At 38.8% G+C, this 24,680-nt stretch overlaps 1 protein-coding gene across 4 annotated transcripts in view; it reads right to left on the bottom strand.

The window, feature by feature from the left end:
* Positions 1 to 24,680, bottom strand: part of HHLA2 (HHLA2 member of B7 family) — a 139,343-nt gene that overhangs the window by 108,431 nt on the left and 6,232 nt on the right. For 2 of the 4 annotated variants that reach the window (XM_082697377.1, XM_082697374.1), the window contains exon 3: positions 7,657 to 7,715. The exons of the other annotated variants lie outside the window; for them this stretch is intronic. The gene's annotated coding sequence lies outside the window, so the exon portion shown is untranslated. The remainder of the gene's footprint in view (positions 1 to 7,656; positions 7,716 to 24,680) is intronic. 4 annotated transcript variants of the gene reach the window in all.

The raw sequence follows: 24,680 nt of genomic DNA, 5'->3' as shown, positions 1-24,680 counted from the left end.
TCATCCTAGCTCCAAAACCCCACTTCGGCTCAGCAATAGAAAGAGTCATCCAATTCAATGATTATTTCCAGCCAAGTTCAAAATCATTTAATTACATTTTTATTGAAAGATCTTTTCAGGCTTCTTTCTTATCCTTGCTCAGAAATTATGTCCACTCAGCTAGGAGGGGGGTAGGGCATATCCCTATCTTTCTATGCATAGCTGCTGGTACCTCAGGATTTGGTATTTTAGCATAAACATTGACCAATAAGGACTTGATCACATGGCATCACTTGTTCCTGCAGATGCACCCTCATCTCCCCTGGAGCTTCCCAGTATCCACAATCCTATAGAGATTTTTGCCTAATTCCTCTACACCAGAGATTGGCAAACTGCAGCCCCTGGGCCAAATACATAGTCTTCATCCTGATTTTGTATGATTCAGGAATGAAAAATAATTCTTATATTTTTAAAGAGTTGTTAAAAAGGGGGGGGAGAAGTAGGAAAAGAAAAAAAGGAGGAAAAGGAGAAGGAAAAAGAAGGGTAGGAAGAGGAAAAAAGGGAAAAGAACATGGGACAGAGATTACACATGGCCTGAAAAGTTTAAAATGTTTACTATCTGGCACTTTAGAAGAAAATTTTGCCAATGCCAGCTCTATACACAGATCTTAGTTTCTCTTTGATGCTGTCACTTTCCTGTATCTGCAAATCTTATGGAGTTAGCACTCTGATACTCAATGATCAGATGTTGACCATCTGGTTCATGGAGAATTTGAGTCTTCTTGATGCCAAGCCCAGTGCTGTGGTTAATTCAGGGTCATCTTGGCTTTCTCTAGCCTATCTAGATGTCTGCCATCTCCAGCCACCTCTTTTGCCCTGGTAGTGTTGGATGAATCTGAGACCTATTAGTTAAACTCTAAACATGAAGCAGGCATCAGTTCCCTCAGCCTTATGGAAGAATCTGTTATCCCAACCCCCATGGTCGAGGAGCATCATTCTTTTCTCCATCTCCCAAAAATCTGTACTCTGAGATTGTAGCGTTTGAAATTACCAGATGGTCTTTGAAAGGACAAACCCATGAAGCTGGAGCCTGAGTACCCTCAATATTTTTCAATTCCTTGAAAATTTCCAATTATGCAAGCATATTTTGACAAAAGACAAGTATTACCAAGTTATTTATTCTTTATACCTGTGTGAAAGGATCAGGAAAAGAGGCAAACCAGATGAGAAGTATCCTCAAGACTGCTATCATTGCAACAAGGGGGAAAGAGACATTGGATACATTAGTTTTAGATACTGATGATTTAGATTTTGATATTCATTGTGTTACTTTAACATGTTATCTTTGGTAACTAACTTGGAAATGCTGGATCTTAATAGCAAATAAATCAATTGTCTTCTCTAACTCAGTAAAACAGAGAAAGGTATCCCAGTAAGCAGCAGGACCTCCTGGTTACCTGTAACGTTGATCACCCATCTTGGAAAGAACACCTGGATCATTATACAAACACATACTTAGAAAAGGGGGGCATCAGAAAAATATCAAATTATATGGCACTGGCCTAGGAGTTAGATAGCAAGAAAATAAACTCTGGAGGCTAGAAAAACAGCGATCCACGTTATACAGTGGTGAAGCATTTGGCAAAATTGTCGCGTGGGACACTTTGAAAGGTATATAGTTTAAGTGCTTGATAAACTTGCATCTCTAAGGAAAGAGGATGGAAAAGAAAACTTTAATTACCATTGGCTATATTTGTCAACAAACAAAAAAGTGGATTAACTCAGGAAATTGTTGGCTGGTTTGCAAACTTCAAGAATGAAAGGAAACAGAGAGGATCCCCAAAGTCCAGGCCTTGCAGGATTAGGAGGGACACTGCTTCTCATACCCAATTGGTAAAAGATAAAAATGAGAAATCTTCTGAGCAAAAAAGGCTTATTAGAATTCAACCTAATAGAACCAAGTCAAAGGCATGCCTGAAATGTAAAACTTCTGAATGGTTCCAGCTATGTTAGAACAGAGATCTAGCCAAGTTTATAGCACCCACAACAGCACTTTAAGAGGACAAAATGGCTTGAAGAGAAGAGAGAAAGGCTATGTATGATTCTCTCACCAAATCCTTCCAGGTTCAAACTGTGCCCTTGATTGAACTGAAAATAATTGTGGACAAGTCTACTGGTACATGTTGCTGATTGGAATCAAATATATGAGAATCCAAATTACATTTGTATTTGTGGTTGTAGTTACAGTTACATTTGTAGCTGCAATTCAAAGACCCACAAGACTAAACCAAAATTTGAAACTTAAATTGATTATTTGAAATTTAAAGTGACCCTTAGTCTCTAAAGACCACCTAAGAAAGCTTTTCAACCTGTAAGAAGAATATATTCTCAAATCCCTCCTCAAAGATAACCAAGGAAGATAACAGGGAAGGGAGAAACTCCCCAAGGCTAAAGGTAAGGGCCCTGGAAAACAATGGACTTGGGAGTCACTCCCAGGAAACAGAATGGAGCCCTGATTAGTAACAGCCTCCATCCACAGCATAAAGGACCCTCACAACATAGTCCCCAGGTGATTTTAAAATTGCCAGTGACTCCCAAGTGTCCCATTCTTTTCCTAGTCTGAAAAGGACTGTTGGTTTGAGTTATTCTTTTCTTATTCCACCAATGTATATCAGTTTGTGAAAAACAAGTAACTTGTCATCTTATTTCATAGGTTTCCAGATAATGGAGAACCATACCTGGATTTGATGTAAGAAATTCTATTTATCACTCTGAGATGCTGGGCTTGAGTTTGATACACTGACTGGAAGTGACTTTTGGGTTCTATCTCTCAAGAAAGGTCAAATGTGTTTTGGCTGCATGAAAGAACATGGTGACCAGCATATTTGGTTGCCATACTGTAAAAAACTGACCTCTGTGCTCCAGAGCCAAAATATAACACCAAGGCAGAGTGTGAGGATAGAGAGAAATGACAGTTTTATTACTTGCCAGACAAAGGAGGCTATGTCTTCAAAACTGTGTTCCTGCCTGGGGTAGAAAGCTGAGGAGCTTTACAGAAAAATACAGGATCTGGGTGGTTTCAGTAGGAATCCAATACATGCTGCCACAATCATTGTCATGTCTTCAAGGTGCTCTCAAGATGGCCAAGCACTGGGGTGTCTGGATGACTCAGTTGGTTAGGCAACTCCCTTCGGCTCAGGTCAGTCCCAGGACTGAGTCCCACATTGAGGTCCCTGCTCGGTGGGGTTACTTCCCTGACCCTCCCCACTGCTTGTGCTCTCTCTCTCATTCTCTGATTCTCTCTCTCTCTCAAATGAATTAAAAAAAAAAAAAAAAAAAGATGGTCAAGCACTGGCACCAAGTACACACTGAAGTCAGTGAGACATCAATACTGACTTCCTGGAACAAAGGATTCTACAGAAAAAGTGAAAGTGGAGAAGATTTCAAGAATAAGAGAAAAATTTGACCCTACCTTACTGAAACACTAGTGTGTCCATCTTAATTTCCATCCACCTTTACTTTTCTATAGTGGTTTCAGCCAGTAGGGGAGATATTAGTGATTTTTGTTGACGATTTGCATCTCTTTTCTTTCTGGTAAAATGGCAGGATCGTACTTCCTGGTCCTCTTAGTAATGGAGAAGGCCACTTGACTACTCTGACCAATGAGTTGTGAACAGCAGGTGTTATTTCCAGACCAAGTGTACAATTGCTGATGATACAGCCTCCAGAATTCTCTTTCCCTTTGCCTTAGCAACCAGCAGTGCTTGAGCTGCTAGCTGATCCATCAGTCCCTGAGTGACTGTGACATGCAGAACCACTCTGCTGATCCACAGTTGACATATTCATTTCTCACCAGGCATACTGTCTGTTTTAAGCCACAAAGATATGGGAAATATTTGGTACTGCAACATAATATCTATCTTAACTTATAAAAGAACCAAGAGGGGAGTGAGAAGACAAGGTAATGCGCACAGTTTTCTTCTTGGTGCACTACCACCAAACAAGATTAAAATTATGGGCATTTAGTTTTAGGGCCTCGACATTAGGGGTAATTAAATCTGTTCCTCCAAAGATACTTGCAGGGTCTAAAACTGATCAGAAATTAATACCCAGAATGTCCCCTAGAGAGGTGGGAACTCCATGGGGAAAAAAAAGTTGTGCAAGGTACATATCCACAGGCTATTTACATAAAAGAAAACCCAAAGGGCTAGCAAGTATGTAACAAGATGCTAACTCAACAGTAATCAAAGAAATGTAAATGAAGAGAAGATATCATTTTATACCTATTAGCCTGGAAATAGAAAGCTAGGTAGTTGTAAAGTGTTGGCAAGAATGTGAGAATGAGTAAATCCTCAAGAATGGTTGATGGGGACAGTTAGTCATAACACTGTCAAATTAAGAATCCTTAACGCTGGGGCGCCTGGGTGGCTTGGTGGGTTAGAGCCTCTGCCTTCGGCTCAGGTCATGGTCCTAGGGTCCTGGGGTCAAGCCCCACATCGGGCTCTCTGCTTGGTGGGGAGCCTGCTTCCTCCTCTCTCTCTCTGCCTGCCTCTCTGCCTGCTTCTGATCTCTGTCTGTCAAATAAATAATGAAAAAAAAATCCTTAATGCTAGTTCTGGATATAAAAACATGAAATAGAATAAAATAGGCTGAGATAAACCATTTCTGTAAGTTTATATATATATATATATATACATATATATATATGCACAACAGTATACATTTTATAAGAGCATATATAAAAGTATAAACATTATATAGATTAGCATGTTTGCCAGTGACAGCAGAGGGCAACAGGAGTGAAGAATAAGGATAAATGGGAATAATAAAAGCCTTAATGATAATGAGCCACAAACTGATTAACAGGACCATCTGCACTAGAGAGCTCCCCCAAAATAAGTAACTTAGTTACTCTTTTCATCCCAACCAAAAGTGGGTTAATACAAAGGAACAAATGATTTTTTTCAGTATTTGTCACATGGCCAATGATTTTAAGCAATAGAAAGATACCCCGAGAAACCCAAGATTCCTTGAGTACAAGTCAATGCCAGTGACCACCGTGGAAGTATTCTGTAACCTTTCAACAGTAGTATGCTGATAAATGTTTAACAGTTCCGGAAGGAGGAACTAGGGACTTGATTCGTAGGGTTTGCCGATTTCTGTGATGTAAATATTCCCATCAGAGCTAATTTCAAACTATCAGTGATTTAACGAACAGATGGCAAAACTCCTGAAAATGCACCAGTTGGCCCCCGCAAGCTAGTCAAACCATTTTCCGGCGGACTGCCTTTAAGACTCCAGAACTGAAGCACAAAACTCACGGATACAAATGTAGAGCCTGCCAAAGATGACAAGATAAACACTCAGAGGTTTTTCTGTCCATCATCTCCTGGAAAGCAACTCATTTCACCTGCAGAGAATTGTTAATTTGAGCTAAGGAGACCTTCTTCTCCCTTTCCATTTGCTACATTTAATTATTACAGAAACACAGACCCCATTATTTAGGGGGGAGTCATAGTCATAGCTAGACCTCAAAGAGAAACCTAAAGACTTGGGTGAGGTATTTTGTTCCTACTTCTAAGGGTATATTCTTACCACTTAGATAAAAGATCTTAGATCAGGTTAGATTGGAGTTACCTACCATTATAAAAGGCTTTCTAACATGCATATCTCTCACCGACTGAGTCTGCTTGCCTACTCAACAGCATTAATATTCCAATCTGTTCTATTTCCAACATGCAATTTGCTTCTTATTTCTCTTTTTGGCAGATTCTGTTTTTCAACAGAGATAGGAAAAGTTACACTGTTTCTCAAAATCAGAATTTCCTCCACTGTTGAGAAAAGATTCCATGAGAACTGTGCAACCTAAAAGAGTTTGAAGATTGATGTGGAAGTAGCAATAGAGCTCTCGGCCCATGCTACATGCTGTCACATTAGTCTCCTCTTTTTGGTTACCCCCTCCTAACCCAGTTTTGCAGACTGAGAAACAACAAAATAAGAGCAAAACTCACTCCTGACCTGAGGTTGGAATGGCTCATAAGCAGTTTATTCCTCGAGGGCACTTTTGGGACCCACCTTTGCAAAATCTGACATTTATCATTTAAATTCTGCTCTGAAAGCCGCATGTCATCAAACACAGGCCATCAGGAAATCATTCCCAATGATTTCCTGGAGCCTCCAGGCTTCACTCTACAGGATCAAATGGTTGAAACCTATAAAACCCCCATGAAAGAGGAGGAGCCATAGATTTAAGTTATGTTCTCAACCAGGAAAGTACTGTAGCCAAAGGTACAACATGGAAACATGGGAACATTTTTGCTTGGGTGATGACTGGGCACAGAGACATGGTGGTTGAGGCCTTTAGTGGTTGGGGCCAGGGATATAAGTTATCCTAAAACACACAGGACAATCCCACTTAGGAAGTTATCTTCCTGAACAAATTTTTACTATCCCAGGGCACCAATCCACCGTAAGCATAAACTAATGAAACTTTATTAGTGAGATGCTGAAAGATTTTTTACATAAATTCATGCAAAAAGCCAACATAATTTAAGGAAAAGATGTTATAGAGAGAAAAGCTTAAATTGGGTAAAGGCTATTTTAAAACTATTGAATAAATAAGCTACTCAACGTTGTATAGCATTTTCAAACGTGTATCAGTTAAAAAGGGTTTCATGTTATAGAAGGGCAGTTACTGCAAAAATGACAAGGCAGATGGCAAATATATCACCGCTTTAGGATCTTTCTAAGTCACTTAATGCCAAATATTATTAAAGGAGCAGAACACATTGGGATATCACTATATTTCATTATAAAAAATGTTTTTAAAATTTCACATGCTTACCATCTTATATTACTTTCTGTAGTACAAGGATAAAAAGTTAGGTTGTGAAAATAGCATTGAAGTTGTTTTGGTGCTTGCCTACTTTCAGCTCTTACTACAGTTCTGTCCCTAATGGTTCATCACACAATTTCTCTATAGCCTCTTACTTTATGACTTTTTTCCAATCTATTCCATAGTGCCTATTGCTTATTAAAGAATATAGCCTCCCAGGCCTTTTTAGCTGAGACTGAACATATGCCCAACATATAATGGGATTTCAAAATAGGAGATGTGACACTTTGTCACTATCATACCTTATGTCATAATATAGGAAATTAACACCATGCTTGTAATGCTGAGCTCATTCGCAAGAACCCTAAATCCCCGTTGTTTCCATCTCAAGAGTCTGTAATTTATCTTGGTGTGTTAATCCTACTTCAACAGGGGTTGTTCCTTTCCATTATATACAAAAAAAGCTCTCTTTTTTATATACATAAGAGTAATACTAGGCTTGATTTTAGTGTCCACCCATACCACTGCTTCAATTTCCCTATACATCTTATACAAAATGATTTCTGATCTCAATTTATTATTCAGGAGGGTACTAACACCTTACTACTTCACTGTCTTTTAATATAGTTATATGTTTACAATCTGAAATATATAACTCATTTCAAAAAATTCTCTTTTCTGTAACAGAACATATGTATTGATTTTTTTTTTAAACTATGTAGTTAGGTTCTATTACTGCTTAATTTCACTTTGGCATAGAAAAGAAGACATTACAAACATTTGGTAGAAGGTAGCATTGGGTATGATAGGACTGGGAATCACTGATTTAAGGTAACACTTACAAACATGAGTTCTCCTGGGTCTTGAAGCAGACTCCTTAGCAGTGAGGCCAATCCTCGTACTGTGAAGAGGAGGCAAAATCAATGCTTATCAGTGTCTTTAAACAGTATCATTGTTTCTTATTAATTATTCTATGCTGAAAAATAACTGTCTTCCAGTTCTAAGAATATAGTTGATAATCACCCGTCTGTCATAATGACCAAAACGAAAAACAAACAAACAAACAAAAACACAATACTAATTGTCGGTGAAGATGCCATTAATATGCCAACAACACTAACTGCTGGTGAAAACAAAGAAGACTAATTGCTCTCATTCATTGAAGATGGGGATGAAAAAAGATACAGTTACTTTGGATGACAGTTTGGAAGTTTCTTTCACAACTAAACATAGTTACCATACAATTGTGTTACCACATACACAATTGTGTTACCACAAAATCCAGCAAGCATACTCTTGGCATACTTCTAGATATTTACCCATTTATGTCCACACCAGAATCTGTACCTGAACGTTTGTTGCTATTTTATTCATGGTTATAAGAATCTGAAAACAACCAAGATATTTTCTCCATAAATGAATAGATAAACAAGCTGTGGTACATCCATACAATAGAATATTAGGAATTAAAAAAAAAAAGGAATAAGCCAGCAAACCAGGAAAATACATGGATTAATCTTAAATGTGTATTAATACTATAGGATACCAATTATGTGACGTTTTGGAAAAGATGTAACTATAGAGAACATAGAAAGATCAGAGTTTATCAGGGAAGAGGGGAAGAGGAAATGCGGAATAGGTGAAGCACAAGGGATATTTTTAAGGCATATATTCTGTAGGTAATTGTGGATTCACGAGATTATGCATTTGTTAAAATCCCATAGACTTTCATAGCACAGAGTAAACTTTAAACTTTGATGTACGCAAAACTTGAAAAAATCATTTAGGAGGTTAGAGGATTTCAGGATAAAATGCAGATTGAGACAAAACAATCTAATTGTACTATAAATGTAGGAAACAACCTTACTAAGGAAAGTTCAGGGAGAGGGGCTGACCTAAGTAATGAGTGGCATTTCTAATATGAAAGCAAAAGAAGCTGTACATAAGCACTATACTCTGGTTGGTGAAGTGTTTACTACTTAGGTTCAGGTTAATTATCAGACCCTTATTCATGTGGTACACTGGAATTGAACAGTTAAGTAGCTAGATGGCAGATGATGGGAGCCAAGTATCTCAACATAGGGAATTTAGAGAGAAGCAAAGGGAGGACACTAGATAATCTATATGGTAAGAGATTAGAGTTGGAGACATCAGTATAAACTCAAGTTTAACATAATATAGATACAGATGGTTACATCAGAAGTATTTATAGGGGAGCCTCGGTGGCTCAGTTGGTTAAGCGTCCAACTTTTGACTTTGGCTCAGGTCATGATCTCAGGATAGTGAGATGGAGCCCCATATAGATATCTGTGCTGGGCATGGAGCCTGCTTAAGATTCTCTATCTCCCTCCCACCCCCCACCCCCGCTCTTCCTCCTGGCTCCACTCTAAAAAGAATTTTTTATAAAATATTTATAGGCATGTATATGCAAATTTTAGTTATTGCTTTAGTATAACACACATTCCCTTGCTCTGTAGGCTGAGAGGACCTAAAATCAAGGACACTCCAGGAGCAAAAAGTATACCTAGTGCCTAGATCTAGGTTTCTGATACCATTCTCCAATAAAAGGAACAAGGGCTCCTTGGAGAAATGGTTGATTCTAGGACTGGGAAGGAAGTATCCAAGATGAGCCTGGACTTAGATATAAAATACAAAATTATGATACTTTTAGAAGAAAAGTAAGAAAAAATCTTTGGAAACTAGGGCTAGGCAAAAAGTTCTGAAAATATACTCCATAAAAGCAAAAACTTTGTAAAATGGACCTCATCAAAACTTAAAACTCTGTTTAATAAAAAACACTGTTAAGAGAATAGAAAAATAAAATAAACCACAAACTGAAAGAAAATATTTGTAAGCCATGTATCTCGCAAAGGACTAGTATCTAGAATATTTGAAGCACTTTCAAAGCTCAACTGTGAAAAAGCAAAGAATTCAATAAGAAGATGGGCAAAAGACATGAAGAAACATTGTATCCAAGAGGATATATAGATGGCAAGTAAGCCCATGAAAGGATGTTCAACATCATTAGACATTAGGGAAATGCAAATTAAAATTGCAATGACATATCTGTTGTTTTTTTTTTTTAAAGATTTTATTTATTTATTTGACAGAGAGAAATCACAAGTAGTCAGAGAGGCAGGCAGAGAGAGAGAGGAGGAAACAGGCTCCCTGCTGAGCAGAGAGCCCCATGCGGGACTCGATCCCAGGACCCTGAGATCATGACCTGAGCCGAAGGCAGCAGCTTAACCCACTGAGCCACCCAGGCACCCCAACATATCTGTTATAATCAAAAATTTTAAATAAATAATGACAACTAAAAAAATAATGACAACATCAAACACTGATGGGGATATAGAAAAACGGAATTACCCACATATTGCTGATGGGAATGTAAAATGGGAAAGCTGATCTGGAAAAACGGTTTGGCAGTTTCTTTTAAAACCATAAGAGACTCTTACTTTCAGGAAACAAGCTGAGGGTTGCTGGGGGTGGGGGGGGGATAGGGTGGCTGGGTTATGGACATTGGGGAGGGTATGTGTTATGGTGAGTGTTGTGAATTATATAAGACTGATGATTCACAGACCTGTACTCCTGAAGCAAATAATACATTATATGTTAATTAAATACACACACACACACACACACACACACACACGTGGTGCACCTGGGTGGCTCAGCTGGTTAAGCATCTGCCTCTGGCTCGAATCATGATCTCAGTGTTCTGGGATGGAGCCCCATATTTGGCTCCCTGCCCAGTGGAGAATCAGCTTCTCCCCCTCCCTCTGTCCTTCCCTAACCCTATTGTGCTCTCTGTCTCTCAAATAAACATATAAAATCTTTTAAAAAATAAAAATAAATTAAAATATACATGCAATTACCATACTACTCAGTAATTGTACCTCTGAACATTTACATTTACCCAGAGAAATGAAAACTTACATTCACACAAAAACCTACACAGTAATGTTCACAGCAGCTTTATTTGTAATAGGCAAAAATGGGAAATGACCCAGACATCCTTTAATGGGTGAATGAATGCTTAAACTGTGGTACATCCAGACCATAGACTACTACTCAGAAAAAAAAAGTGGGGGGGAGAAAGAAAGAAAGAAAAGAAATGAAACTATTGATACATACAAAAACCAGGCTAAATCTCCAGAGAATTATGCTGAGTTTAAAAAGTCAATTCTAAAAGGTTACATACTGTTTGATTCTATTTATATAACATTCTTTAAATGACACCTTACATAAATGGAAAACAGTATAGTAGCTGCCAGAGGTTAAATGGGGTGGGGAGAGATGTGGATATGGCCACAAAAGGTCAACATGAGGGATTTTTATGGTGATGCGTCTTGACTGTACAAATGTTAATATCCTGATGATGATACTGTACCATAGTTTCATAAGATGTTACCAACGGAGTGTTCTAGGAACAGGGTACAAAGCATCTTTCTGCATTATTTCTTATAGCTACATGGGAATCCACAATTATCTCAAGATAAAGTCTAATTAATAAAAAGTCTAATTGAAAACCAGGACAAGGAGAACTTTTATTGCATATTCAAACAATTCTGTTAGAGACTGCGCTAGTACACAACCACCATGGAGGAAGAAATGATGACGTTCCCTTTGCAGTGAAAAGACTAGGGGCTTTGTCATGAAAGACCTTGGATCAAATATAGCTTGCTACATATGAATGGTGTGACCTTGGACAGCTTGAGTTTATGTGTTCTCACCTATAAAACACAATTTCTTCTAAGGCTCCATTGAGGTATTATCTAAATTAGATACATAAAACACCACGTACTTCACACTCTTGGTACTGTGCCTTCCACAGATTAAGTACTCTGATGCTAGCTATTGTGAAGTAAAGAGAATCAGAGCAATTATAGCAAGCAACTGTTTCTTCTGTCGCTGGTATTAATAAACTTGGTAAGTGATTCGGAAACAGATCTAAAACAAGGTATAAAGGGGATATAGAGCCCCGACCAAGCAAATACCCATTAACAAACTTGTATATGTGATTTTTTAAAATGGTCAAATAACTTTTCTTTATTTTTAAAGTAGGATACGATTACAGAGACTGGAAAACTTAAAAAAGAAACAGATAATACCACCATGATTACAGAATAACTTTGTTAATCATGATGATTAATCTTTTTTATATGCATATATTTTTAGAATACTGGTATTATGCTGTTTATACACAATTTTCAAAACTACTTTGTGATTGCATGACTATTTTTCCATGTCATTAAATATCTTAAAACATCTTTTTCAGTGTTGCTTTAATTAGAGCCCATATATACAGTGGAAAATTAACTATGTACCACCGGACATGTTAGTTAAATCCAATTTCTTCCTATTACAGAAACTAATAGAAAAACTCTACTTACATAAAAGTTTGTCTAAGTTGACTATTGATATATTCACTAGTCTATGGAAGGGGTATCAAGGAAAAGAATACACTCTAAAATTCTTGATTTGCCTGCCAAGTCCCTCAGAAAAGAATGAAGCAGGATTTTTAAGAAGTTATTTTTCTGGAAGAAAGCAATTGCTCTCCTTGAATTAATTTCACTCTGACCACCATAAATTAATGCTCTTTGAAGCAGAAGTAATGGAAACTTTGGGAGAAAGCAAAAACACCCCAGAATCTATTACAACCAAAGAAAAGCATGTCAAGCACATTGAAAAGTATGCCAGACATTAGGAAGGTTTATTTCAAAGCAGTCAGAACATTCAAATGTCACACTGCCCATTATTGTGAAAGACGGTTGGGGCTGATAGCAAGCTTGGACTGAACTCCAGCACCTGAATCATTTGGGAGGTAACAGAGAAAAGAAAAAGGGGAAACATGTACATAAATTCAACAACTCATATTATAGATTCAGGGAACAGGTGTATAACCAAAAACAATAAGGGAGTGCATCAGGAAATCAGCCAAAATTAGGTTTTCAAAGGAAGAGCATAAAAAGACTAGATATACACCCCTCCACCCCGCTTGAAGAATATGATCTTTTTAAAGAAATCATCCTGTGAAAGGAGGCAGAACTCCTTAATTCCACTTTCATTTCTTCTTCATAAAGGAGAAAAATCTTTACTCTAAGGCAGAACACTATTAATAGGACGAGGAAGTCCAAGATGGATGGAGTAAAGTGATAACTAAGGCAGGAAAATTCGCATTGCAGAATGTCACAGAATAGGGTCATTAATCTGACAAGCAGTACTTTGTGAAAAAGAAAGAAGGTAATTTCTGAATTTTTATGTATAGCAAACATGATGCAAGATAGAAGCAGTAACTTTGCTGGGAAGATGACATAACTATGAGCTGCATGTAAGATTTATCTGCAGAGATTTTAAACACTTGGATGTACAGCTTCCATCCAAGCACAGTCAATTAGCATGTTCGTATTGGTTGAGGGATGGGCACCTGCATATAGCAGCCCAACTGCTGTTCACTGAACTAGTTTTTAATAGACCAGGATCATGAACCCCACACATTTGAGAAGACTCCCATCAAATGTTAGCTTTGGCATCTGAAAGGACGAATCCTCAGTTAATTACCTTGACTTTATCACCAGAAATGGTCAATGACAAATATGTATCACCAGATACATGTATTACTGATGTATACTGAATATTTATGTTCTCTTAAGACTTGGATAAGGCCAGGTACTTTCCCAAACTAGAAGAATTTTCTCATTAGCTTTGTAGTCTTCGCTGATGTCAGACATTGGTGCTCTGTTCTTCTGTGACTCTAACAATTGATCTATAATTAGGATGTAGTTACCTAATCAGACTTTCTGGATTCATGGTACTTTTCACGATTATTTTAAGCTTTCAACCCCATAGAATTTATGCTAAAGCCAAGCTAAAGAATTATCCCTCATCTCCACATACATATTCTTTCTCTGAGTAGGCCTTCCAAAAGTGAGACAGAGAGGCTATGGAGGAAGAAGTCCCCTTTTTTCTATTCTAGCCTGACTACAAAAACCCAGGGGGAATACAAGAAAGATAACAAACTAGTCCTACTGATCTTCAAGAAAGAGAGTCCCAAGACCATTAATTAGAATCTATACAATGATGAAAAGTATGGATTGGTAAGAAAGGTGTTTTTCTAATTTCAATGGATCTTGGCTTTTTTCTTCAAAACTCTATAAATTTCTTAAGTTACTAAGCTATGCAAATCATCACAGGCAAAATCAAAATTATAAGTGATATCTATTGCTATACGAGACTAAAATAAGAATTTTATATTTACTGATATGTCAAAGCTCAGTTTCTGGTAAGGATTTCATTCATGATACAGCTTTGGGCAGAGTTGTGCTAGTCCCCAAGCCAATTTATTTTAAATGGTGGATTTTCTTATCTTCCTAACTCATTTTAGTTTGGAGAAACTGCCTTCACTCTGATACCTCTGAGTTCTCCAAACAATATCACAAATTAGCTAGCTCTTCATGTATGAATCACACAGAGATTAAAGAACTCCATGGTAATTTGACACATAGCTATAAAATGTATTTTGGTTTGGTCTCATTCATTTCCCTCTTGTTTCTTCTGATACTTTGTATTTTAACTACTGTGTAGATACAGATTACTACTTTAATCAATTTTATTATCCAATATTCTTCATTTACTTTTTGGTAATATTTTTAAAGGAGATAGGAGTAGGTATAGGTTAGAGAATTGTTTTGAATGTCCTTCCAAAGAGCAGCTATTCTTCCCAATTCTCTTATAGTAAACACACTACACTTGAATACACCAAGGATGTCCTAAAGAAGTCATTCATTACTTATTAAGGCCATGTAATTGCTTTTTTGATGGGAACTCATTTCTTAATTCCCAGTTTACAAAGGCCATTTTCAGGAGGCAAGTTAGGATTTTATTATTTTGGAATCCTATGTCAGGCCATAGTTGGAAGTGTTTATCAACAACCTCAAAAAAAAAAAAAAAAAAAAAAAAGGAGAATCCTGAAATAGCTCCCTACAGCTTATCTGAGTAATTCCTGGTTTTCATCCATCTGATTTCATTGAGATGAGGGAACAAAGAAAACTTAACTCTTATAGTACAACTTGAACCATCTGAACTTGTAATTTTATTGTCTTACATCGTACACTATTATATATGGTAGTTTTGCTCCTGGAGTAGGTTTTAGAGAGGAACAGTTAATTGAGTGCCTATTAAGCACCTGTGTGCCAGGTGTAGGGGAACAAGGAAGACTGAAACTGAGGAAGTAAACACACAGTTACAATACAAGCTGAGAAGTGTTATGATGAGCAGAAATCCAGGAAGGTAGAAATGGAAACAAATTAAGCTGCAGGTTTTCTTTTTTTTTTTAAGATTTTATTTATTTATTTATTTGACAGAGAGAAAAAGAGAGAGCATAAGCAGGGGGAGGGGCAGAGGGAGAAAGAGAAGCAGGTTCCCTGCTAAGCAGGGACATCCCCCCCAATGCAATAAGGGGCTCGATCCCAGGACCCCGGGATCTGACCTGAGCAGACGCCCAGCAGACTGAGCCACCCAGGCACCCCTAAGCTGCAGGTTTTCTAAGTCTTCCTTATAGGAACCTTTTTACGATGCATTAAAAAAAAAGAAAGAAAGAAAAACGCACAAAATTATGTCATCGCTCCCATCAGAAGGTGAAGTGGTTTTGTCCCCTTCTGTGGCACTGGGTGGGCTTGTGTCTACTTTGACCAATATAATACAGCTGAGGCTGGATCATAAAAAGTGTTATTTGCTAGAATGCTTACACTTGGAGCCCTAAGCTACCCTATAAAAAGTCTGAGTACTCTGAGGTCATCATGTTGTGAGAAAGCCAAGCCACATGGACAGACCCTGTGTAGACGTGCCTGCCCCCCTAGTTGGCAATCTTCACACCCTCCCAGCCCACCTGCCCCTATGAGTGAACAAGTGTTTAGAGGAATCCAGCTCCCAAACACGGAGTCACCCCAGCCCTGGAGTTGTTACAGGATGTTTTTTCCTTTAGTGACCATGGTTCTTGGTCATGCAGCTTGGAAGAATGAAGAGGCAGACCCAATGAAGAGTGGTGGGCAGCAAAGTGAACTTTATTGAGCTACAGTAAAGTTTACTGAACAATAGCACAAAGCTCTCAAAGAGGGAGGGGACCAGAGAGGGTGGCCACTGGAGTTTCTAAGCCTACGGGTTTTTATAGGCTTGTTGGCAGGCTGTTTTAATCTGATTAACCCTCCCTGCATCTGTCATCCAATCAGGTTTTTGTCCTCTATCTTTTTTTTTTTTTTTAAAGATTTTTTTTTTTTTTTAATTTATTTGTCATAGAGAAGCGAGAGTGAGCACAGGCAGACAGAGTGGCAGGCAGAGGCAGAGAAGAAGCAGGCTCCCTGCCAAGCAAGGAGCCCGATGTGGGACTCGATCCCAGGATTCTGGGATCATGACCTGAGCCGAAGGCAGCTGCCCAACCAACTGAGCCACCCAGGCGTCCCTTTGTCCTCTATCTATCATGTGGGAAAGGGTGAAGGGCTCCCTTCCTCTTAGGGCAGGGCCCTTGTCCCAACTACCCTCCGTTAAGAGTCTTCCTGCCTGAGTCCCTAAGCATTACAAAGACAAGCTGTGCTTAATATGCTGTATTTGAGTTCCTGGCCCATAGAATCTACTATCAAAAGAAAAATTCACAGAGTTTTACTTAATATAATATTTTGAGTGAGAAGCAAACTGTTTGAAAACAGGGAGACTTTAAAACTGACAGTGGTATTGTTAGGTAGAAGCTAGATCTGAGCCACAGAAGGAATGCCCTGAGGAATTTCATTCATTGACCCAAAAGATTAGAGAGCGGAAGTCCTTGAGAGGAAAATGATTAGAGTAGGCAGTTGGTTAGAATAGGACAGGCGCTGGGGGCAAGGACGGAGATAAACAGGTTACACATTAGAAGGCCGAGGGCACCACATCCTGATGTTACAACTTCCCAGACCTTGGAGCTAACAGATCAAGAGCAATGGGTGCAAAGCATGGGCTCTCCCCTTCCACCTCTGCTCCAGACTCATGATAACACAGTTACTGTGTGGCTATAGCTCCCCTCCTCCATCCCATGGAAAAAGGCTACCCCATGACAGTTCTGATACAAATTTGATAGGGTCAGGAACTACCCTCACAACCGTGGAAGGAGTTCTCCAAATGACTGGAAGCAGCCTCCATTAGAACTACCGCATCCATGATGTAAGACCCCACTCACATACAATAAAAGGATCCCTGTAACCTCAGGATAGTTGCCACCTCTGAGCCTACCTGCTTTGTCCTACCTTGAGAGTATACTGTCCTTAATAAACTGCTTTGTGCTTTCTACTCTGTTTCTGGCTATCTTCATTCGAATGTGGATCTTCACATAAAATCTTTCCTGGAAAATCCAAGAACCAGACCTCCATTCACACAACGCAGACCCTCCCACTAGTAACAATATGAAGCTCAGGTCTCCAGAGTTACAGCTCAATTTACAAAGCATGAATGAGAAAGTACATTGTTTTCTGTTGTGACTGGTTACTAGCAACTTACACTCCACTTAAGGTAGAACCACTGTATAAATTATTTGTAGCTCACTGGAAACTGAAGAAAGCTTACATTCTGTAAAAAAGCTTAAGGTCAGAGTCAGTGATATGGGAAACAAAGGCAGAAGGAAATGCTTTGACAAATACTTGACATGGCAGATTATGACATTCCTCCAGGATCCTGTGAGTCTTATTTAGCTTATGAAAGTCTTTTTGGAACTTCTCTTTAATAAAACCACCATTTTGCACCTCAGCAACACACTGACATTCCAAAATTACAACATTTGGTGCCATGTTGGGTGCCACACTGGGCCATATTGGGCACCAAATGATGTAGTTTTGGAATGTCAGTGTGTTGGTGAGGTTGGTAGGGTCTGGAGCCAATGGCCAAGAGAAAGTTCTTGAGACACCTTCAGTGCAAAGTGGTGGTTTTATTAAAGCGTGGGGGACAGGACCTGTGGGCAGAAAGAGCTGATACTTGCTGTTCCTAGCTGCCCCGGGATCATGAAAAGCAAGTGATTGTATATCTTGGGGTTGGAAAAAGTAATATTAAGGGCCACACCTGCTACCTTTCTTGTTTGTCAGGACAACAATTAGCATTAAATCTCAGCTTAACACAGCTGGAGATGTGCTGAGCCTTACAGGGGAGTAAAGAGACTATACCCTAAAGAATTATATGATAGGAAGAATCAGGAAGCTATTTCTAAAGTGGATTTTGAAAGTTCTTTTTTTTAAATTTAAGATTTATTTGAGAGTGAGTGAGTATGTGTGTGTGTGTGTGTGAGTGCCAATTTTGGGGTGGGATGGGGGAGAGTAGAGCAGAGAGGAAGAAGAAGAAAGAATCCCAAGCAGACTCCATGCTGAGCACAGAGCCCAACACAGGGTTTGATCCCACAACTCATGAGATCATGACCTTAGCCAACCAAGAATTGGATGGTCAACTGATTAAGCCACCCAGGTGCCCTGATTTTGAAAGTTCTTGATCAGTGGGGATAAAAGGTACAATTGAAAAAGCCAGAATTCATTGACTTGGAAATACTTTATTAAGACTCAGGGAGGACCCAGAGGATAGGTAAACTTACCACTGAGGTGGCCCCTAGAAGCTTGGTAACTCTCAGTCAAGTGGAATGTCTAAATTTTCCTAGCAGAAAACAAATGAGGGAATTAAGTAGCTGAAGAAAGTGATTATGTGGTATGGATACATAAGGCCAGAAGACCCACCAGAAGATTATGTTCCACAGGGGGGCCCAGATAGCACACAGTTCACTAAGGCCATCAGGAAGGCACTGGTAAGAAGAGAACCACCACCCCTGAGAAATTCTGTGATGGCTTTCCTCTACATGCCAGAAATGCTGGTACTAGAAATAGTTGCATAACTGGACTGGTTAGCATCCCTGGAGATGACGGGGCCTTGAAGTAATAGAGGCCAGATGGCAGCACTTGTCCATCAGGAGCGAGGAGGCTGTAATTACCATAATGACTGGCAAGACCGCGGGGCAGCCAAGGCTACTTGACCCAGAGGGAGTTATAGAGATGGTTAATAGAGCATAGTGTCTCTCGGGGCAAAACAGATGGACAGCTAACAAGGGTGTTGCTTAACATTACAACCAAATAAGCACAGACAAGCAGGATGCTGAGAGTTGTTGCCCAACAAAATCACAGTCACTTGCTCAGTTCCCAGATCAGTACAAATTTGCACATTTATAACCAATTTGCTAAAGAAGGGGCTAAGATCCCAGGAGGAAGGACTCTGTCACACCACAGCAAGTAAGTACCATGACAATACAGTGCCTGCATGCATGATCTGAATTAATACATCAGGCAGTTGGAGCAATCCCCACATCATGTTGCTGGCCTCTGGAAAAAAAGTTATCATAGCAGGAGAGTCAAATGGAAACCTCTGAAACCACCCCCCAACACGGTAAATTTAAAACATAATAATATCTCATGAATAGGTGTTGCAAAGATAAGCATCAGGATTATATACTTGAAGGATGCAGGAATAGTTGCTCTTATCATATCTCCATTTAATTTGGAGTCAGATGGATCCTGGAGAATAACTGTAGATTATCACAATGTCAACCAAGATTGTAAATTGTAGCTACTATGCCAAGCCTGTATAGATGATAGAAAAACAATGTGGGGCCAGGGACAAGAAATACAGTCATTAATCTAGTGAATGTATGTATTTTATTCAATCCCAATCAAGAAAAAGGATCAGAAACAATTTGCATTCACATGGATGGACACAATACTCACTTAAATTTTTCCCTCAGGGCAGTGTTAACTCTCCTGCCCTCAGTCATAGTCCAAAGAGATGTAGACATCCCACGGAATATCATGCCTGTCCATGATATCCATGATATGATAGTGAGTGAGCAGGAGGAAGAGGTGATCAATATGCTGGTGACCTTTGTAAGATGCATGCACTCTAGAGGATGAAAGATCAAAGATTCAAGTGCCAGTCTTTTCAGTGATGTTTTGAGAACCCAGTGATCAAGGGCATGCTGAGACATGCTCCAAAGAAAAAGACAGTAAATTACTGTATCTTGCATTTCCTAAACAAAGGAAGGAAGGAAAGCATTTCGAAGGCCTCTCTGGCTTCTGGAGGCAACATATTCCAAATTTGGGAATATTCATCCTGCCCATACTGTGGGATGATACAAAGGCTGCCAGCTTTGTGGGGACATCTGGGTGGCCCAGTGGGTTAAGCCTCTGCCTTCAGCTCAGGTCACGATCCCAGGGTTCTGGAATTGAGTCTCACATCCAGCTTTCTGCTCAACAGGGAGCCTGCTTCTCCCTCTGCCTGCTACTTCCCCCCTGCGGTGCTCTCCTGTTGTCAAATAAATAAATAAAACCTTAAAAAAAAAAAAAGGTGCCAGCTTTAAGTGGGGGCCCTTTGACTGCATGGCAGTGTAGAATGAGTTTTTCCCAAACAACCTTCCTACTCTTTATTCTTCACCGGGGTTTAGTCTTATACCAAGATCTGACTGCCAACCCAGCCTTTGTCCAGCTCCTTTTCTATCTTCAATCCCAGATGTATAGCCTAATGAAATTCTGTCATGTCTACTCCCATTCAGCCTCTGATTCTTGGAAGATTTGGACTAAGACAAGTGTTTCAGGGAAAACTCATCTGAAGAATAAGGAATCATTGTCATACTTAAAAAGAGGCTCTAGAGGAAATAAAAGGGGGAAACCAAATTTACAGTGTAAGGAGAAGATGGGTAAGAAAAAATCAGAGTCTGTGTAGTACACACACATCATTCCACTCTCAACTAAGAGAGATCAGACCATTGTTTGGTGTAAAGAAGAGTTAATAACAGGTGTCATTAGCATGACTTTGGTGGTGTTGACTACAAAGCCAGACAAAGGTATGAGAGAGTGAATCCAATCAGCTCTTAGTAAAATATCATTACGAACTGTGTCTCAGTCAAACAGGAAGACTATTTTTTTAAAAGTTTTTTTAATTTATTTGACAGAGAGAGAGATCACAAGTAGGCAGACAGGCAGGCAGAGAGAGAGGGGGAAGCAGGCTCCCTGCTCAGCAATGCGGGGAGAGGGGGGGCTCAATCTCAGGACTCTGGGATCATGACCTGAGCCGAAGGCAGAGGCTTTAACCCACTGAGCCTCCCAGGCACCCCAAACAAGAAGACTATTAAATAGATGTGTCAACTGGGTAGTTAAGGATTAGTGAAGGAAGCTAGTTATTGTTGGGTCAAGAGGTATGATCTCAAATCACAAGAAAGTAATTTAATTAACTTTACTTAATTTAGTAATTTAATACTCAAACTTGAACCTAATCATAAACAGCCTACTCTGAAAACTATGGGCTTAATGTTCTCCTCATTGTGATGACTATAAGGTTTACCATGTCTGTCTCATGTTAGGAAGAACCATCTTGGCCATGTGCAGCCAAACTAGTTGAGTTCTATTCAGAAATCTGTAGCTGTGGGTGATCAGAATAAGACAAACAAAAATATGCGACTTTGTCATAAAGATTATTTTCAACTGAAGATGACTGAGAAATAGCAGATGCCAAAAAAGGCTCTGCCTTCCCCCACATTTGCCTAAAATCAAATCGAGACTCTGAATTACTGAAGATTCTTACAAGCCCAGAAACAGCACTGAGAGAAATCTATATGACATGACTTACCAAAACAACCTTTATCTTTCATTAGTTTCCCCCATATATTTACTGTGGAAGCCTAAAACCCTTTTCCTTTGTTTTGTCACTTCTCTACAAATTTGTTGTTATCGGGAAGTTATGTAAGCCCAAGTTCTAATCACCTCTTTGAGTTACTCATTCCTGAGTTTCTCTTGTGTATATGCTCAGAACACATGTTATTAGACTGTTTTTCTCTTGTTAATCTGCCTTTTGTCAGTCTAATTTGTAAGGTCATAGCCAAAGAATCTAGAAGGGTAAAGGAAAAAGTTTTTTTCAACTTCAACTTGTTAGATGCTTTATTTTGGTCATTATTTATTGAGCCAGTAACCTCAACTTGTTTGAGATAAAATAATTCCCTCAGCAGAGGCAGATATACCAGGAAATGAGTGAAATTTATGCTCAGGGAACCTCACTTGCATTGCCCCTTTTAAGGTCCCATAGGGGATTTTGAATTCAAAATTTCATATTTTTCAATTAAAAGGAACCCTCACTCCCCACGAATTGCATAAACTTCAGGCCCCACAAAGCCTGGATTTGTCCCAGGAGGCTTGTATAGCAGGTTGAGAAATTTGGATACTGTCACAAATAGGGATCCATATACAGATATCGGGTAAGACAGTGACATGTCCATATTTGCATTTTAGAAAGATTACTCTGAGAACAATGTAGACAAAAGTGTGGAAAAGAACCAGATCTGCAGGGAAAACTCTAAGGAAGCCATCATTGTATTCCAAGCAAGAATAAAGACCTTTTTTCTTTTTATTTTATAAAAGGACTTGGTGTTTCTTTTGAACGAACAAGATCCTCTGGGGCATTTCTAATTTTACTTATAAAAGCTTCTGCCTCCCATTTCAGAAGTATTATTCTTCTTCTAAGAAGCTGTGGAGATTCAAATCTTTTGCAGTGCAACAGTCTGTCTTTGCCTACAGAAAGTAAAATATGGAATTTTCCTACTCAACAATGCTAAATTACTAGCATAAGGAAAGTAGCAAGAATTTGTGTTTTAAAATCGACTGTCAGTTTACAAATTGAAAATAGAACAGTTTTTCAGAAACCTTTTAATCTAATAAGAGATTCAAATAGAGCATATACTATGTCCCTGGACGGTAAACTCAATATTATTAAAAAATATCCTAAGAGCACACACTTTAACATTAAACAAGTTTGGTGTTCATCCGGAAGAATAAATACATGATAATCAAGATTGAGAAAGGCAAGTTATTCTGTTAGAGAGTAAATCTTATTTTAAAGCCATGAAAACAAAAAGTTTTAGCAGCATGAGAATAAGCAAAGACAACTCTATTCAAAGTTTGGAGTCTGGAAATGGACCAATTAAGTATAAACATGTCATATTAATAAGGAAAAAAATGGGCTGGTAGGTGGGTAGTCATTTTTTTCACAGCACTGTGGAATGAAGGGGAAATCATCAAGTCTACTCTTTGGGAGAACTGTGGGAAAGATCTCCCCTTTTCTCTGAAGACCAGACAACCACACAGTCTATGTACCATCAATTATTACTCTTCCTCAGAAAGATACTATAAAAGTATTACTCTGCCTTGGAGTACTGGGGAGAAGGAAGAAAAGTTTTACACTAACTTTATGAGTATTCCTTTGAATTCTGCAGCTACAGACACACACACAGACACACACACACACACACACACACAGCGTGCAGATCAAGCACAAAGACTTATTGAAAATTATAAGCTGTTAAAAAGTCATAGAAAATAGTCTTTAGTATATGCTCTTGATTCAAGACTATTTTGGGATGATTTCTTTGGAATTTGCTTAAACACATTCCAATTTGAATTCTTAGCAAATGGGCCACAGGTGCATAGTCTTCTCCAGATTCTGAAAATATCTGATTGTATATGACAGACCCCTTGTTAAAGTTCTTAGGCAAAGAGAGTTAGCTCATGCCCCTGCACACGAAAAGCAAAAGGCCGACAGGCATCAGCCCCCACATTAGACATAAAGGAGAGGAGCCATCACATTTGCTCTGCAGTTTGGCTCCCCAGGCCTGATATCTCTTGCAGTCATAGTAGGTTCTCCTACTGGTGTCCCCTTACTATTCCTCCCAACACTTCAGATCATAATAAAAAAGTGCTATTAGAGAGACAGAAGGTATCATAGGCAATGGCGGTACAGAGGAGGCCCACCCAATTCTGTCTCATGAAGGAAAGAAGTCTGGAGAGCTTTTTCGAAAGCACACTCCTCTATATCGTAGGTTGCACTTGTCAACTGACATGTGAATCCTGCATTAGGGTATGAGACATTTCAGCACAGACGCCAGGCTTGTAAGCCTGTGTATCACTACACCCACACATGGTGCCTAACATATTATATGTACTCAAATATTTGCCATGCAAAAAAATTGGAGAAAATACTCTCTGTGGCTGTCAAAAGCAAAATACTGATCTTTGGATCTATTAATTTTGGCTTTCACATTCACACCTTCAGAAAAAAAAGAAAAAAAAAGATATTCTCTCATTATCAAAATCTTCCTAGATGCAAAGACAGAATGGATTACTTGTTATATTCATGAAGCAAAACATGTAGATACAGAGTAGAAATCATCTCTATAAAGAGCTAGGGATAAAAATAAGGCAATTGGATTTAATGTTTTGTACCATATAATGGGTTCAGCACCAGCTTCCAAAAACACACAAGGTGCCAGTAACTATTTCAGAAACTGGTTGTCAGAAAGGCTGGTGCACTCTATTCACTGAGAGGCCGAGTTGTACCATGAAGGCATAGCATCTAGCAGATTTTGCTTTTATTAGGCTCTAGAGAGCCCCATCAAGAAAGCTTGTTGTTAGGACATTTATTGTTTACTCTCCACTTGAATTTAATTTTTCCTTGGGGGAAAATGCCATCTCAACCTGTAAAATAAATTGAATTTTCTTAATCTAGCCCTTAAAGAGTAAACATTTCTATTTAACCTTCAAAATTCTGAAAAAGCAAATCGGTCCTTCTTGTTAGTACTCAGTATGTATCAAAATCTTATTATCATATATGATGGAATAGAACTCTTTTTAAAATCTAAACTGTTTCAATATTTTCAATTACTTCTCTGCTATTTTCCCATCTGATTGCTTATACTATAGCCGCTCAATAAGTTATACCTTTAGCAACCCTACTTTTTTGAAAACCATAGCTTAACACCATCTTCACTACTTCAGTT

The sequence above is a fragment of the Mustela nivalis genome (assembly GCF_964662115.1).
Source record: "Mustela nivalis genome assembly, chromosome: 1".
In the NCBI taxonomy this organism is placed as follows: domain Eukaryota; kingdom Metazoa; phylum Chordata; class Mammalia; order Carnivora; family Mustelidae; genus Mustela; species Mustela nivalis.
This window is presented reverse-complemented; position numbering and strand designations above follow the sequence as displayed.